Raw genomic sequence first — 13,864 nt, 5'->3', positions numbered from 1 at the left:
GCTCACTGCAACTTTCTCCTGCCGGGTTCAAGCAATTCTCCTGCCTCAGCCTCCTAAGTAGCTGGGACTACAGGCGCATGTGGCCACTCCCAGCTAATTTTTTGTATTTTAGTAGAGTTGGGGTTTCACTGTGTTGTCCAGGCTGGTTTCAAACTCCTAAGCTCAGGTAATCCACCTGCCTCAGCCTCCCAAAGTTCTGGGATTACAGGCGTGCGCCACCGTACCTGGGCCCATTTATATCTTTTATATGATCTGTTTCAAGGGCACAAATGGAGCTCCCAGTCAGATGTCCCTACCCTTTTTTCTCCCAAAAACTACAAGGGACCTCATGTGCAGGTGTATGAACAGTCTGACCTACAAACTCCGTCAACACCATCACAGACAGCAACCTTGGACCTCCCACATTCCCCCATACTGTTGTGCCTGGTGTATTTATATCCATGGCTTGGTGCACCCTCAGGAAGGTGGATCCAAGGAAAAAGTCCTGCTCAAGCCCTAGGAGTGGACTCAGGGTCTTTGAGTAGGGAATTCTGGGATCTGGGTACAGAGACAAGAAGGAAGAGTGAGATCAAAGAAGGAAGATCCTGTTGGCTCTGTGGACTCCTTGCCTCATATAGAGGCATTTGCCGAAAGAGAACAGAGTGAGGAACTCCAAAGGACCTGGGCCCAATGATCAGGGCTAAGGGTACCATGGACCAGGCTGATTGACACTCTGCATTGTGGACCTGGCTTTTGCATCATTTTGGTTTTGAGCTGTGGTGATGATGCTCTGGATCAGCACAAGCACAGGGTGTACGTCCTGGGAGTGTGTGTGTGTGTGTGTGTGTGTGTGTGTGGTGGCCAGGCTTTCTAGATGGTTCCTACACATCAGTGCCCCACCCTCTCTTCAGGGGACTTTAAGTATGGGGGTCCATGTTTCCAATAAGGACAGAGCATGCTGGATTCCTCCCAGACAAGTTCTGTGATATTATCATGGACACAGGCAGATCACAAGCAATGCATAGATCAATGATAATTGTTAAACATCATTAGCTACCAGCTTTCCCCTTTCTCTCTTCTCCATGTGGATTTTATTATTGTCCCTGAAAGTTCTGGGTCTAAATGTAACGTTTCAAGAATCAGGTAATTGTGGCTAAATACTGCTTTTTTAAACTGGGATTCTAGGAGGATCCTGAGATTGTGAAAACTGTGCCTGGAAAGTTCCTTTCCTCGCAATGCCTTTTTTTCTGAATGGAAAAATTACCTAATATGTCAGTAGACATGCATAATGGATTGACAGATTAATTTTCCATTTTCTTTGGGAGTTTGTGTAGGGGAGTGATTCCTGTTGTTAGGCAGGATGACTTGGTGGGTTAAGGGCTCTACTAGGAAGTGTGGTCTGCCACTGCTACTTTGGACTAGTAACTAAAGCTTTCATGTCTCAGTTTTCCCATCTGGAAAAGTGAGCAATAATAGAAAAACAGAAAAGCATTACTGTGAGGTTAAAATGAACTGATGCATGTAGAATGCTTATAACAGTGCCTGAGACACAGTTTGCATTCTGCTGTTAGCTTGTGTGTGTGCATGTGTGGAGCTATCTTCAACTATATTTCAGAGGAAACTACTCTGTGAGGTTGGGAGGAATGAAAAGCAAAAGACTCTGTCTTGAGCATGACACTGAATAGGTGCTGAGGCTAAGAGGACAGATGTAAATGGCGCTGGTTCCCTTATGACAACCTTTGCATGCCCTTTGGCTTGTCTGCATGTTACTCTCATCAAGTAGGACCTGGTGAGCTTAGCTGATTAGGACATTAACCATTTGTGTGCTGGGTGATCACAAGTCAGATTTTGTGACTGTTTTTCAGGTCATTGTCTTTGTTGTGTGACTTTGGTTTCTTCCATGGTCCTGGTCTATTTTATTTATCAGGTTGTTTACTAAAAGTTCTCCTGGTCTCTGGGATTGTCAGTCAGTTTGTGCTTCATTTTCTCTTTTAACTTTCTTTCTCACTCTTTAATTGTGAGACCTTTAAAACATAGACATCTTATCCTTAAAAAAAAAAAAAGGAATTGTAGTGAAACACACATGACATAAAGTTTGCGTTTTAACCATTTTTAAGTTTATACTTCAGTGAGGCTAAGTACATTCACATGTTTTATAACCATCACCACCATCCATTTCCAGAACCCTTTACATCTGGAATAATTGAAACTCTGTACCCTTTCAACAATAACTTCCCATAACCTTACCTCCCTCTAGTGCCTGGCAACCACCATTCTAGTTTCTGTCTCTATGAATCTGACTGTTCTAGGTACCTCAAAAACGTACATATTTTTGAACAATAACATAGCCCTTGAATTCAAAGATTTTTTTTTAATAAGATATTTGTTTAGGACTTTTAGAGATATTCATGCTTTCTTTTTGTAAAATTACTTATTTATTCCAGCCTTACACAACCACTATGATTGGAGTCTCTTTCCACTGGCATCTTTACAGTTTAACTCCAAAGAAAGTAATCTCTAGCCTTCTGTAAAAATGACTGAAGGTTAACATGAGAAGTGAAACACTGAAGATAAAAAGGGAAGTGTCCCTCAACTACACTCCCTTTTTCTCACTCCCATAGCCTGTAAATGTTGGCTGAAAAATTGTGCCAATATCAAAACAGACCTTCACAGACAACCTAAAATTTTACCACTGGAATCACTCTCCTTTCTTGACATTATGCCTGATGCTCATTTTTCTCTGTGCCATGCTTGATATATCTTGAAGCTGGAGCAGAAGTATTAGTTCCAAAAATTCTCTTCATATGGAATGATTTGTCCTGACTGGAGGCCAACAGCTTTCAAAACTGTATTCTGCTGTGATTCGTGCTGACTTGAATGCTTTTTAGAATTCTTACAGTCCAGTAGAATCACTGGAGATTCTTCCTCAAGAGTCATAAATGGGAAATTTATTGGCCCGAAATAACGGGGAAAGAGGAAAAAACATTTTTTAAAAAACATGATAATTTGAATGTTAGATTGAAGTTTCAAGATTTTACTTTTCTATGAACATTCTCTCTGAAATTAAAAAAAAAAATTATAGATGAAATTACTTACTAACCCATTTCTTGAAAACAGCTAGAATAAGGTAATTCTGTAGTGTCAACATATTGTACATAAAGACCATTTAATCTTTACGGAATGAATGTTAAAAAATGTCACAATCAGTTTTTCATCAGTATTTTAATTATAATTATTTTATACAATAAAATGAATAAGGCAAAAATCAGAGGGAGCAAGGAATTAAAAAAGATGAGAACTCCAACTAACCCTAATGGTTGGCATAGTTGCTGTAACTGAGTGCAGCATTTGTCCCCAACTTCCTGGCGGTGAAAAGAGAAGCTCATTATTAGGAAGGAGAATGCCTGCTAATTCCACAGGAACACAGCTTTGTCTGGCACTATATTCCAAAAGGAATTATTTTGCAGGAACAATAAGTGATGTAATGCATAGCTTTTATGAAAAATCCAGAAGTAGGTTTCATTTTCTTCTTCTTGAGAAAGCCAGTGAAAGTTGGGGGAAGTGACAAGGACATCAGTTCTGCAAGGAGGCTAAAGTGGTCCAAGAATTTAATCTCCTCTCCCAGGGCTGTAATTATGACACTGATACAACTCAGGATGTTACACTCCCATCCTCACATGCCCTTTGCTGAACCAGGCTTTGATAGAAGCTGGACTGCAGATGATTCAAGGTTGTCCCTTTTGACCAGAGCCTGGAAAATTTTAGTCTCTGTTGCTTGTTAAGGCCAGATCTGTTCTCTTTGAAAACCAAACAAGCAGATGGTGGGGGCTGACATCCTTTTACAAAGACCAAGCAGCTTGGTCTGTGTGCTCATTCAGGTGGAAGCTACCCTATCTGAGTATGAAGATGAGCTGCAGAGGTACCAGCAGAGATGCAGCCTTCCTGGGGGAAGCAGCCCTGTGACTGCCCCAGAACTTAGACAAATGCTTGATTGAAATCCCAGAGTTCCACCCCACAGAGCAGCAGTGAAGGTTTTGGCCTAGAAGCTTTAGGAGCAGGTGTGACCAGACGGCCTCCCCAGCTGTAGGAAAAGCTCCCTTAGGCTCCCGTGGTGCCTCCAACCCTGAGAGAGATGGTTTCCTTGTGAGCCTGCCAGGATGAATTAGCTGGAGAGGGCACCCCAAGTCACTGAATGAGCTGACTTGTATTTCTGATGGTTTCATATTGACCGATGTTATAGTACACCTGCCCCAAATAAAAACTGTGGCTTAAACATAAATTTTTAAGCCACTTTTTTTGGACAGTAGTTCAGTGTCATTTTTGTCCCAGAACTCTTCATGGTTTAATCTGGTAAACCAGTGTCATGGTACCTGTTTAGTTATTGTTTTCCTACTGACTGTCGTGGATTACTGTGACCTATGAAAGATCTGAGACGTAACTTAAAATATATAATGATATTAATTAAATTAGTTGGAAGAAAGTTGTCAGAAAAAAAAAAACAAAAAAAACACCGCTTGCTTCTCCTGGGAATTGTGTTTACCACTATACCAACTATCAAATTACCTTGGCTATGTCTGTGCCAGTTTTAGTTCATTTTTAACAACAGAATAAGTTTCCAAAATTTGCAGAACAGGTAAAAGTAACTTAAAGACAACGTTAATTTTGAATGGTTGTTTCTGTGTCATTTTACACACCGTTTCAGTGTGCTACTCTCTTGGTAACATTTATTTGATGAAGTTCATTTTAGAGATTGCTATAAATGGAACCTCTACACATCTCCTATTCATGTAGGAGATTAGTTGAAGCATTAAAGTCTCATGAGCCAGTATTAAATCAGAAGTCATAAAATCTTTCCATGGGCCAGTGCAAGATTGGAGCTTGCTCAGGATGGGATCAATTGGAAAAGGGGTCAAATGACCAGGAGCAGCACAGCTGATGGTTGCCAGGAAAAGATGCTAGTTTAGTTTCATGGACTTGCTGTTTTCTTAAGACAATATGAACATTCAAAAATTTTTAAATGTGAAAATTTCCAATTTTAAATGTTTGTGGCTAATAAAAATTTTCTAAAAAATAAAGCACCCTGGCAGACCAGCTCTAGACCACATGCTTTTTTGACTGTGACCTCTTTTGGTTGACCATCAATTGCTAAGATTTACCCATCATGCTACTTGTAGGCTGAGATCCAGTCTTAAACTTGCATGCAAGTCTATGCTAATAAGTCAAATTAAACTTATGGTTTTCTTATAGAGACCTATATATTTTATGTTTTATGCAGAAAGAAAATCTTAAGTTTTTTTTTTTTCTCATGATTTTCTCATCATAAACTGTGGTGGTCCCTGTTGGAAATCACCATATTGGTAGAAACAGATAAGAAAAATGTTATATAAACACTCAGAGAGAAATATAGAGTGTAATTTTTTTCTTTATAATATTTTGAAGATTTTTTTCTTATAATTTATGTACTGACGAGAACTGAGATATTATCAATTCAAATTTCCTTCTGCACTAGAGGCTGGGTGACATTAAGCTCACCAGCTAGTTAGTAAGCCAGCCAGGTCTTGAACTGGGTCTGTTCATTTTAAATAATGATTAGCGTTAATTGAAATTCTCATATGCATACTGGTTTTCTAATTTTCCCAACAACCCTAGGAGGCAGTTACTATTGTTACTGCATTTTGCAGACAAGGAAACTGAGGCATAGGGACTTGCCTCAGGTCATATAGCCAGTAATAGGCGAAGCTAGTACAGTATGTTTAGCCCTCATCCTGCACTACCAATTATTTTCCAGGCACTCAAATTCTTAAATTCCCAGAATATTTGGGTTGTTCTAATAAGCGGCATTGTGTAAGACTCTGAAGATTTCTTGGTTATCTCCTATTGTTGCTCTATATAGATGTCATACAGGACATCATCCTAAAAAGTGTCCTTGTTCTTTTCCATTGACTGTTGTGTTTGGGCTATGATTATTTGTAAAGGTCCATTGCACAGAAACTCTAGAACTTATTTATCATTGAAGGTGTTGGATTTACAAGTCCCCAGTCCTAGAGTGTGGTACAGCGGCTATGGGCTCAGGCTTCAGAGGCAGGTACATCTGGGTTCAAATCCTGTTTTGGCAGCTTTGTGACTTAGGGGAAGTGACCTGGCATGGCAAGGCCCCAGTTTCCTCTTCCGAAAAATGGGAACGGTCATGGAACTCTCCTGGTACCATTGTTTTGTTAGGAGACAGTCTCTGGGTAGCCTTCTGCTTAACAACAGTTAGCACTCCACAGAGAGGGAGTTACTGGTGCTACTTCAAAGATCGTGGCCAAAAAGAAGCTGAAAACGGAAAATGCCACTGCTGAACAGCATGCAGTGGTAGGCTCTTCACATTTAGATTTTGGGCTTGCTCATTTAGCATTCTTTTCATTCATGTCCTCACGGTTGGGGGGCATGCTCTCTCAAGAATAGAGCCACAGCTGAGGGTTCAATCTTGCACATCACCTGCACCTGCTAATGGACTGACTTTCAAAACTCTTTCTCAGCATTTTTGCTGAGAAATTGAAACTGCCTAGCTGTTGAAGGGACCAAGAGAAGTTTTTTGTTTGTTTGTTTGCTTTAAAGAAAAGGATTCTTCTGTTACCTATGAAAGAAAACTTAGAGCAGAGAGAATCTTGTCAGAGTTGAAATGCCATGACTGTAAGCCTGGACACTTGAGTTCTATCTTCTTTTATCAAATCTAACCTATCAATCAATCATCTCCCTATCATCTATCTATCTAGAGATGATAGATACATATAGATAGATGATAGATAGATAGATAGATAGACAGATAGATTCAATTTGATAAAAATCTATCTATCTATGTATCTATATATTGATCTATCTATAGGAAGGGAGGCTGAGGTAGCAGGGAGCGATTCCATTGTGAAGAGTCACCATCTGAAATATTCACAGCTGCTTCAATTTCATTTTGATGTGTTGCCAAAGTACAGTTCAGGTAATAGAGTCTAAAGGGGAATATTTCTTTTGAGTAATACCACTGTTAAGCTAATATACATAAAGAAAAGATGCAGTAGATACTACTCCTCATTGCTTGAAGAGATTACCTAGAGGAATTATTTGATAACTTGTTAAAGCAAATGTAAAATCTTTTGAAATGTGATGAAGACCCTTTTCAGGAATCTGTAATTCAAAAATGTTCCTGTGAATTTTCTCTAAAATTACCTCTTTTCTCTTATTTTCCAAAAAGCCAGCTATAAGCTTTTCGTTAAGCCAAAGAAGAGGAAATTCTTTACCCTCAGGAAAATGTCTTAGTAAAGGTCCTAAATGTCAAATTGAGACTGTGGAAGATTTGGTGACAACACAAAACAGGATGACAAATAGCATGTACTTTGTTTATGTTCTAATTCTTTTTTTTAATTTTTGTTTTTGAGACAGAGTCTAGCTCTGTCACCCAGGCTGGAGTGCAGTGGTGCAATCTCAATTCATTGCAACCTCCACCTCCTGGGTTCAAGTGATTCTCCTGCCTCAGCCTCCTGTGTATCTGGGATTACAGGTGTGTAGCACCATGCCTGGCTAATGTTTGTATTTTTAGTAGAGATGGGGTTTCACCATGTTGGTAAGGCTGGTCTTGAACTCCTGATCTCGTGATCCGCCCACCTCATCCTCCCACAGTGCTGGGATTACAGGTGTGTGTGTTTTTTCTAATTCTTATCTGTCCACTTTCTGATCACTTCAAAGCTTGAGCTCAATGCCCTTTCACCTTTTAAGCCTTTACTGACATGCCCAATTATTTAAATATATAAGTAAACATATATTTGTAATTATATTTTGTAGTTCCTTCCACTGCGCCTTCACAGGGCAGGCGCATACACTTCTGCTTAGAACTTTTTCTTTTTGGCTCATCATATCCTGTGGCAATGTCCACTGTCTCCCCTTAGAGCGTCATCTCCTTCAAGATCCAGGATCACTGGATCTGAAGAGTCTTGGAGGCCATTTCTAGTCTTACATTCCTGACACATAGGGGTTCTGTGGCAAACGAATGCTTACCTGCTGAGGGCAATTATTATTATTATCATTTTAGACAAGATATTGCTCTGTCACCCAGGCTGGAGTACAGTGGCACTATCATGGTCACTGTAGCCTTGACCTCATGGGCTCAAGTGATCCTCCCACCTCAGTCCCGCAAGCAGCTGGGACCACAGGCACCTTCTACCATGCCCAGCTAATTTTTAAATTTTGTGTGGACAGGGTCTTACTATGTTGCCCTGTTGCCCAAGCTGATCTCGAACTCCTGGGCTCAAGCAGTCCTCCTGCCTCAGCCTCTCAAAGTGCTAGGATGACAGATGTGAGCCACTGTGGCCAACTGGTTTTTATAATTTAAAAATAAGTAAATAAGTAGCTGGTTTGAATATGTTGTATTCTGTTAATCTGAATTAGCTTTTGGATTGGGCAAAGTTTGGGTTCAAAATCAGCTTTCCACCCCCCTCTGTTATTGTCTTTCCTTTGTTTTCTTGTTTTCTGCATGAGAAATGAAGCTATGTCCTAAGATGATAATAAACGCCAGGTGGAAGGTTAGTGTACCTTTTTGAGTGCCCTAAGTCAGCAGACATTCCTTGAGCATCAGCTCTGTGTTAGGAAACAGAGGTCAGTGAGATGAGTGAGACCCTTACATTTGAGGGGCTAGCAATTCAGTTATGGAGTCAGATAGATTAATAGAATAAAAAAATTGAGAGTACAACGAGTACTTCCCATTGCTCTAATTCTTAATTGCAAACTTACAAGTGCAATGAATGCTAAAAATGCTTGCCAACTGATGGAATACAAATATTCTGATTGGAAAAAGCATTTTTGGTGTTGCCTACCAATCACTCAAGCGGTCTTGGAGAGCCCTGGGATAGATTTAGAAGTGTACATTGAGAACACCCTAGCATATGAGATTCAATCTTTAGGGCAGTAGTTAATGGCCTTGAGATGTAGTAAATGTGCAAAAAACAACAGCAAAAACAGCCCTCATAAAATGAGGTCCTAGCAAGAGTCCTGCATATGGACTTGTTAAGGGAGGAAGGCACATTCTGGGCAGAACAGGATGGTTGAAGGCCACCAGTGATTCCTGGCAGATTACTAATAAAGGGTGAGGGCCAGGGAGCCTAGAAGGCTGAGGAAGTGAGAGAAATTCCTAAGGAGTACCAAATTTAACAACAACAACAAAAATCCGAATCCACCATATCTCTTGGTCACTATTTAAGGGCCACTGACTTGCCTAACAGAGCATGAAGGTGACGTCTACTTGGGGGTGGAGGGAAGCTCAATTTTCTGAGAAGCCCAAAGCTCCATGGACCTCATGAGAGATTCCTGTAAGGCAAGTGCGGGGACATGGGCTCTGGGGGTGGAGGGGCTGTGCCTGGAAGCCCCTGGGCCTAAGCTTTCTAGAGCAATGGGCCTAGGTTGGAGGAGACTGAGGTTGATGTGGAGAGAAAGTTTCTGGTTGGGGTGTGTGCCACAATTCCGGGCCTTCCAACTGCTCACTTAGGAGAATGGCACCCTTTTTGGAGACGTGTTTTATTAAGCAGAGCTTAACTCAGTAAAGAGCCCACAGTGTCACTGCACTTTAACAGGGGCAGTGGAGAGTGGTTTTCTGGGGGAGAGACTGCAGCTTGCCTGTCGGTGGCCCTGACCTGGCTCTTCCTCTCTCCTTCCTAACCCTGTGCCTTTGAGATCAGTCACCCTGAGGCAGAGAGCAGGAGAGGCCGGGGGCTAGGGAGATCCTCCCGGAGGCAGTTGGAAGTCACCAGGAGAGGGCAGCGCAGCATGCACCTTGGTCTTCTGTTTCTGCCCAGAGGCTGTGGGGCAGGGAAAGAAAGCTGTTAGCTGTTTGCTGTTTGGGTGGTCCGGAGAACCAAGAACTTGAGCCCAGGTGTGTTTGTCCACTGAGTCTCTGAGAAGCCCTGGGGTCTGGCTTTCCTGCAGTTATTTCCTTCGTATGGTTGTTGCAGTCTCTGTCTCTCTTTCCCTCTCTCCCTCCCACCCTTTCTTGCTCTCTTTCTCTTTCTTTTCTTCATAAATTTTTAAAAGTCCAAAAAGTATAATAATATAATAACTTTATATAATTACGTTCAGGAATTATAGTTTCATATTTTTATCTTTTTGTTGCAAGTCATTTCTCATATAATAAAATAGTTTAGCAGTTTAATAACATAAATGGTATAAAGAGTTTGTGTGTGTGTGTGTGTGTGTGTGTGTGTGTGTGTGTGTGTCTTTAAACCCAGACCCATTCTCCTTTCCCAAGGCAACCTTCCTTGGAATCATCTTTCTATACTTTGCATATATACTTGACTGTGAATGCTATGTGGTATTTTTTTGTGTGTATTTTTAAAAGTTCACATAGATTGTTTTATATTACATGTACATATCAGTATACAATTTTGCTTATCTTCTTTCTCATTTAGTATGGCAGTGTCTTTCTGCTCAAGTATGTAGATCTGATTTAATCTAATATACACATATATATTTAACACACCTTATTTTAAACAATTTCTATTTCTTTATGAATGGACACTTGGGTTGTTACAGCTTTTGACTCTATGACAACAAATATTGTAATATTCTATTGATCATATTACAATGACTATTCTTGAATCTGTGTATGAGAATTTCTCTTGGGTGAATACCTGGAATGGAATTGCTGGGCCACAAAGGGTGCTCATTTATAATTTTCCAAGATACAGGCCAAGTGCTTTTCAAAGTTGTTATAACAATTTACATACACTTCCTCCAAAAATGTCAGAGAAATGTCCTCACATCCATGGAAATGTTTTACATTGTCAGACTTTAAACATTTTGTCAATCTAGTGAGAGAGGAATAGTATGTCATTGTTATTTTAATTTGCATTTCACATTTCTTAGGAGATGAGCAACTTTTCATGTTTCTTGATCACTGAAATTTCCCCTCTGTGAATTCCCTGCTCTATTCACCTTACTGGCTTCTTTTTTAACCCCCTGATTTGATTCTTCGCTTAGTGGTGGCTAGGGAGAGTTTCTTAGCGGATAGATTTCCTGAGCAGCTTGTAGCTAGTATCCATATCGTGGACATGACTACACGTAGTAGCTTCTGAGGGGAATTCTTGGGATCTACTACTTGAGGAGCCCTTGCTGAACTTTTAATCCAGCTCTTCTGTTTGTCTTTCCATCTTGACAAGAAGAAAAATTTATTTATTTTTCCAGGGCATTCTTGCCCCCACAGTAGAAGAGTATTCTCTAGTGACTGTTTTTCATCACCTCTTTTCATGGTGCTTTTGATGGTTTTCAGCAAAATCTCCTGTCTGGTCTTAGATTTCAGAATAATGGTGCTTTGCTTAATTGGCTCATTTTCATCTCATGAATACTGTGAGCTTACCATTGACCAAATTTATCCTCATCTCCTTCTTTCTTGGGCACTGGTGACTAGAAAGCATAGAATTAAGCTTATGCGTGTGCGTTTTTTTCCCTAACAAGTGTATGCACTTCTAAACTGAATTCCTGGCTCTGTTCATATCTCTTTATTTTTTATTTATTTTTATTTTTAAATTAAATTATCTTTTTTCATTTTTTTGTAGCCCACATCGTTTCGTGCAATCCATTGGCATCTCTACCCTTGCCTTTCTCTCCTCCATGCCTTCCATTTTTATTTGCTGGTTCATTGTATTCTATTGATTAAAACTGGGGAGTGTATGAATTAAACGTCTGATGAAAAATGAAAATAAAGGCCGTAAATAACAAAAAGTTAAAGATGAGCGCTTTGTGCAGATCACAGTGGAATCCCCACTGAGCTCTGGGTTCTTCTCGTGAGCATGGAGGATACAAGGATGATGCAGGCAAAGAGTGGGGAAGAACTCTCAGTGACTTCAGGGCAGTGACAGACCCCACGCTCACACAGCTGGAAGGAGTGGACAGGCTTGTCTGGAAGTCCAGATTGTGACTCCAAAGGAAAACTTGCCCACATTATCAATCCTTTTTTCTGTCAGTTGCATGAGAAAAAAATATTAACACTCAGGGCTCTTTGGAATGCAGTTCTTATTGTGAGATCATTTAGAAGAGTGAGGTCACTGTGGTCTCTATTGAAAACATTGGTGAAAAATCTTGCAAAAATGTATTTAAAGTATGATAACTCTAAAACATTTGATGTTAAAAATTGAGCATTCCTTTCAAGTCTTAATATGTTTCCGTCTTCTGTGTGTGGTGGGAGGAGAGAAGGGAATGAGGGCTTCCTGCATATCTATTAAGTGTGCCAGGCCCTGGGTATCAGAGACAGCAAAGATTTTTTTGAGAAGTCGCCCTTCTATCTTGGAGGCTGCTTTTTTATGTAACAGGGGATAATGTTTGTGTGGATGCTTTTAAAATTATTTCTCTTTGGTTTAATTTTGTCTTCTCAGAGAGTCTACTTATTTTTATTTTAAAAATTTATTTTCTAAAAAGAGGTACCCAAACCCTTACTATACATCTTGTCTTCATTTTCTTTCACACAGTGGGGGACCTATAGATAATGTATGTTCCTCTCCATCATTTAATATTTTTTTCATTTTAACTCACGTTGTTAGCAGCAGGGCTACATATTTGTTTTCAGTGTCTTAATTGGAATATGTTATATATCTTAAATTTTTTCCAAAAAGAAAAGGGAGAATTCATCCTGGCATAATTTCTTTAGAGCCTTTGTAACTCCAAGTGTGGTTCATCTGTTTCTCCATCTGTCCATCTATCCATCTATCCATCCTTTGAGTACCTACCTTGTACTGGGTACTGAGCTAGGTGCTGTGATGCATAGTAAGAGTTATAAACAGATCTATCTCAAAGACATTGTTATCAAAGAAAACTGAATAGATAAGTACTTAACTATAGTACAAGGTAGAGTATAGGAAATTCCATGATAGTGGTTTTAAAGCTATTTGCTTGTATCACTAGGGACTTTATTGATAGCAAATGACAGAAATTAAGATCAACTTAGGTTAGTGACAACTAGCCTTAGAGACAGATGTACCTAAAGGCTCAAGTGGTATTTTTAGGGTTATGTCTCTTTAGCTCTGTTCCTTTCTGTGGAATGACTTTATTCTTGGACAGTCTATTTCCTTTAGCAGAAAATTTTCCCATGGAAGCCCCAGGCCTGTGCTGTCCTTCAGCTATGATCCCAGAGAAAGACAGAGACTGTCTCTCTCAGCACTCATTTATTGAATCTCAGGGAAGACTCCTCTTGGTGTAATTGAGGTCATGTGCACATCGCTAAGCCCACCAATGTGGCCAAAGGGATGGAGTTTTCTCTCTGTTCACCTTTATATTAGAGAGCTTAGGGGGTGGGGGAGGGAGGAGGGTTCCCACGGAGAATGCACTAAGGCCATATGGGGTTTGTAAAATATGGTTCATCAAAGGAATGATTGATATTGTTACTGACAAAGGCATAAGGAGGAGATGCTGGGCCAGGAAAAGAGAGAGAAAGGAGGAAAGGGAAGGGGGAATGCACTTTAGTATTTTTAGGAGGTAGAGGAGGGAGTGAATGTCTCTCTTGAAATGTGAGGAAATATCTGACTTTTCTTGTGCAATGATTACAGCAGCATCTCTGTGGCTCTCACTGTAAGAGTGGAAACACCTTTGAGAGGAGTAGATACATTTCCATGGTATTTTTACCTATGTACACTGGTGATATCCTGAAAGGAAAGGAAAAGTGAAATTATTGGGTGAAAGAGTAGTAAGACATGAGGAGAAATGAAACCCAGTGAATGGGTTACTGATCATGAAGCCTGATCAGTCATGGTTTCTTCTCAGTCATGCTCAATTTTGCTCTCCTTGCCGTATTTTTTTAAACGGCAAGGCTCAGATGAGTGTGGAGGGACACCTTGGACACCTGTGTGAGGTGGATGGGAGTTCTTCTTGGTCCTCC

At 40.2% G+C, this 13,864-nt stretch overlaps 1 protein-coding gene and 1 long non-coding RNA gene across 13 annotated transcripts in view; both read left to right on the top strand.

Moving 5' to 3' along the window:
• On the top strand, window positions 1-7,536 carry LOC108289189. Its single transcript, XR_001819045.2, has 3 exons — window positions 1-79; window positions 209-210; window positions 7,522-7,536. It is a non-coding gene; the product is annotated as an uncharacterized LOC108289189 (long non-coding RNA).
• Window positions 1-13,864, top strand: part of NTRK2 (neurotrophic receptor tyrosine kinase 2) — a 349,352-nt gene that overhangs the window by 19,625 nt on the left and 315,863 nt on the right. The window lies entirely within an intron of this gene.

This window comes from Cebus imitator, unplaced genomic scaffold (genome assembly GCF_001604975.1).
Source record: "Cebus imitator isolate Cc_AM_T3 unplaced genomic scaffold, Cebus_imitator-1.0 Scaffold394, whole genome shotgun sequence".
NCBI classification, from domain to species: Eukaryota; Metazoa; Chordata; class Mammalia; order Primates; family Cebidae; genus Cebus; species Cebus imitator.
Note: the sequence above shows the minus strand (reverse complement) of the source record. Positions and strands in the feature narration are given on the sequence as shown.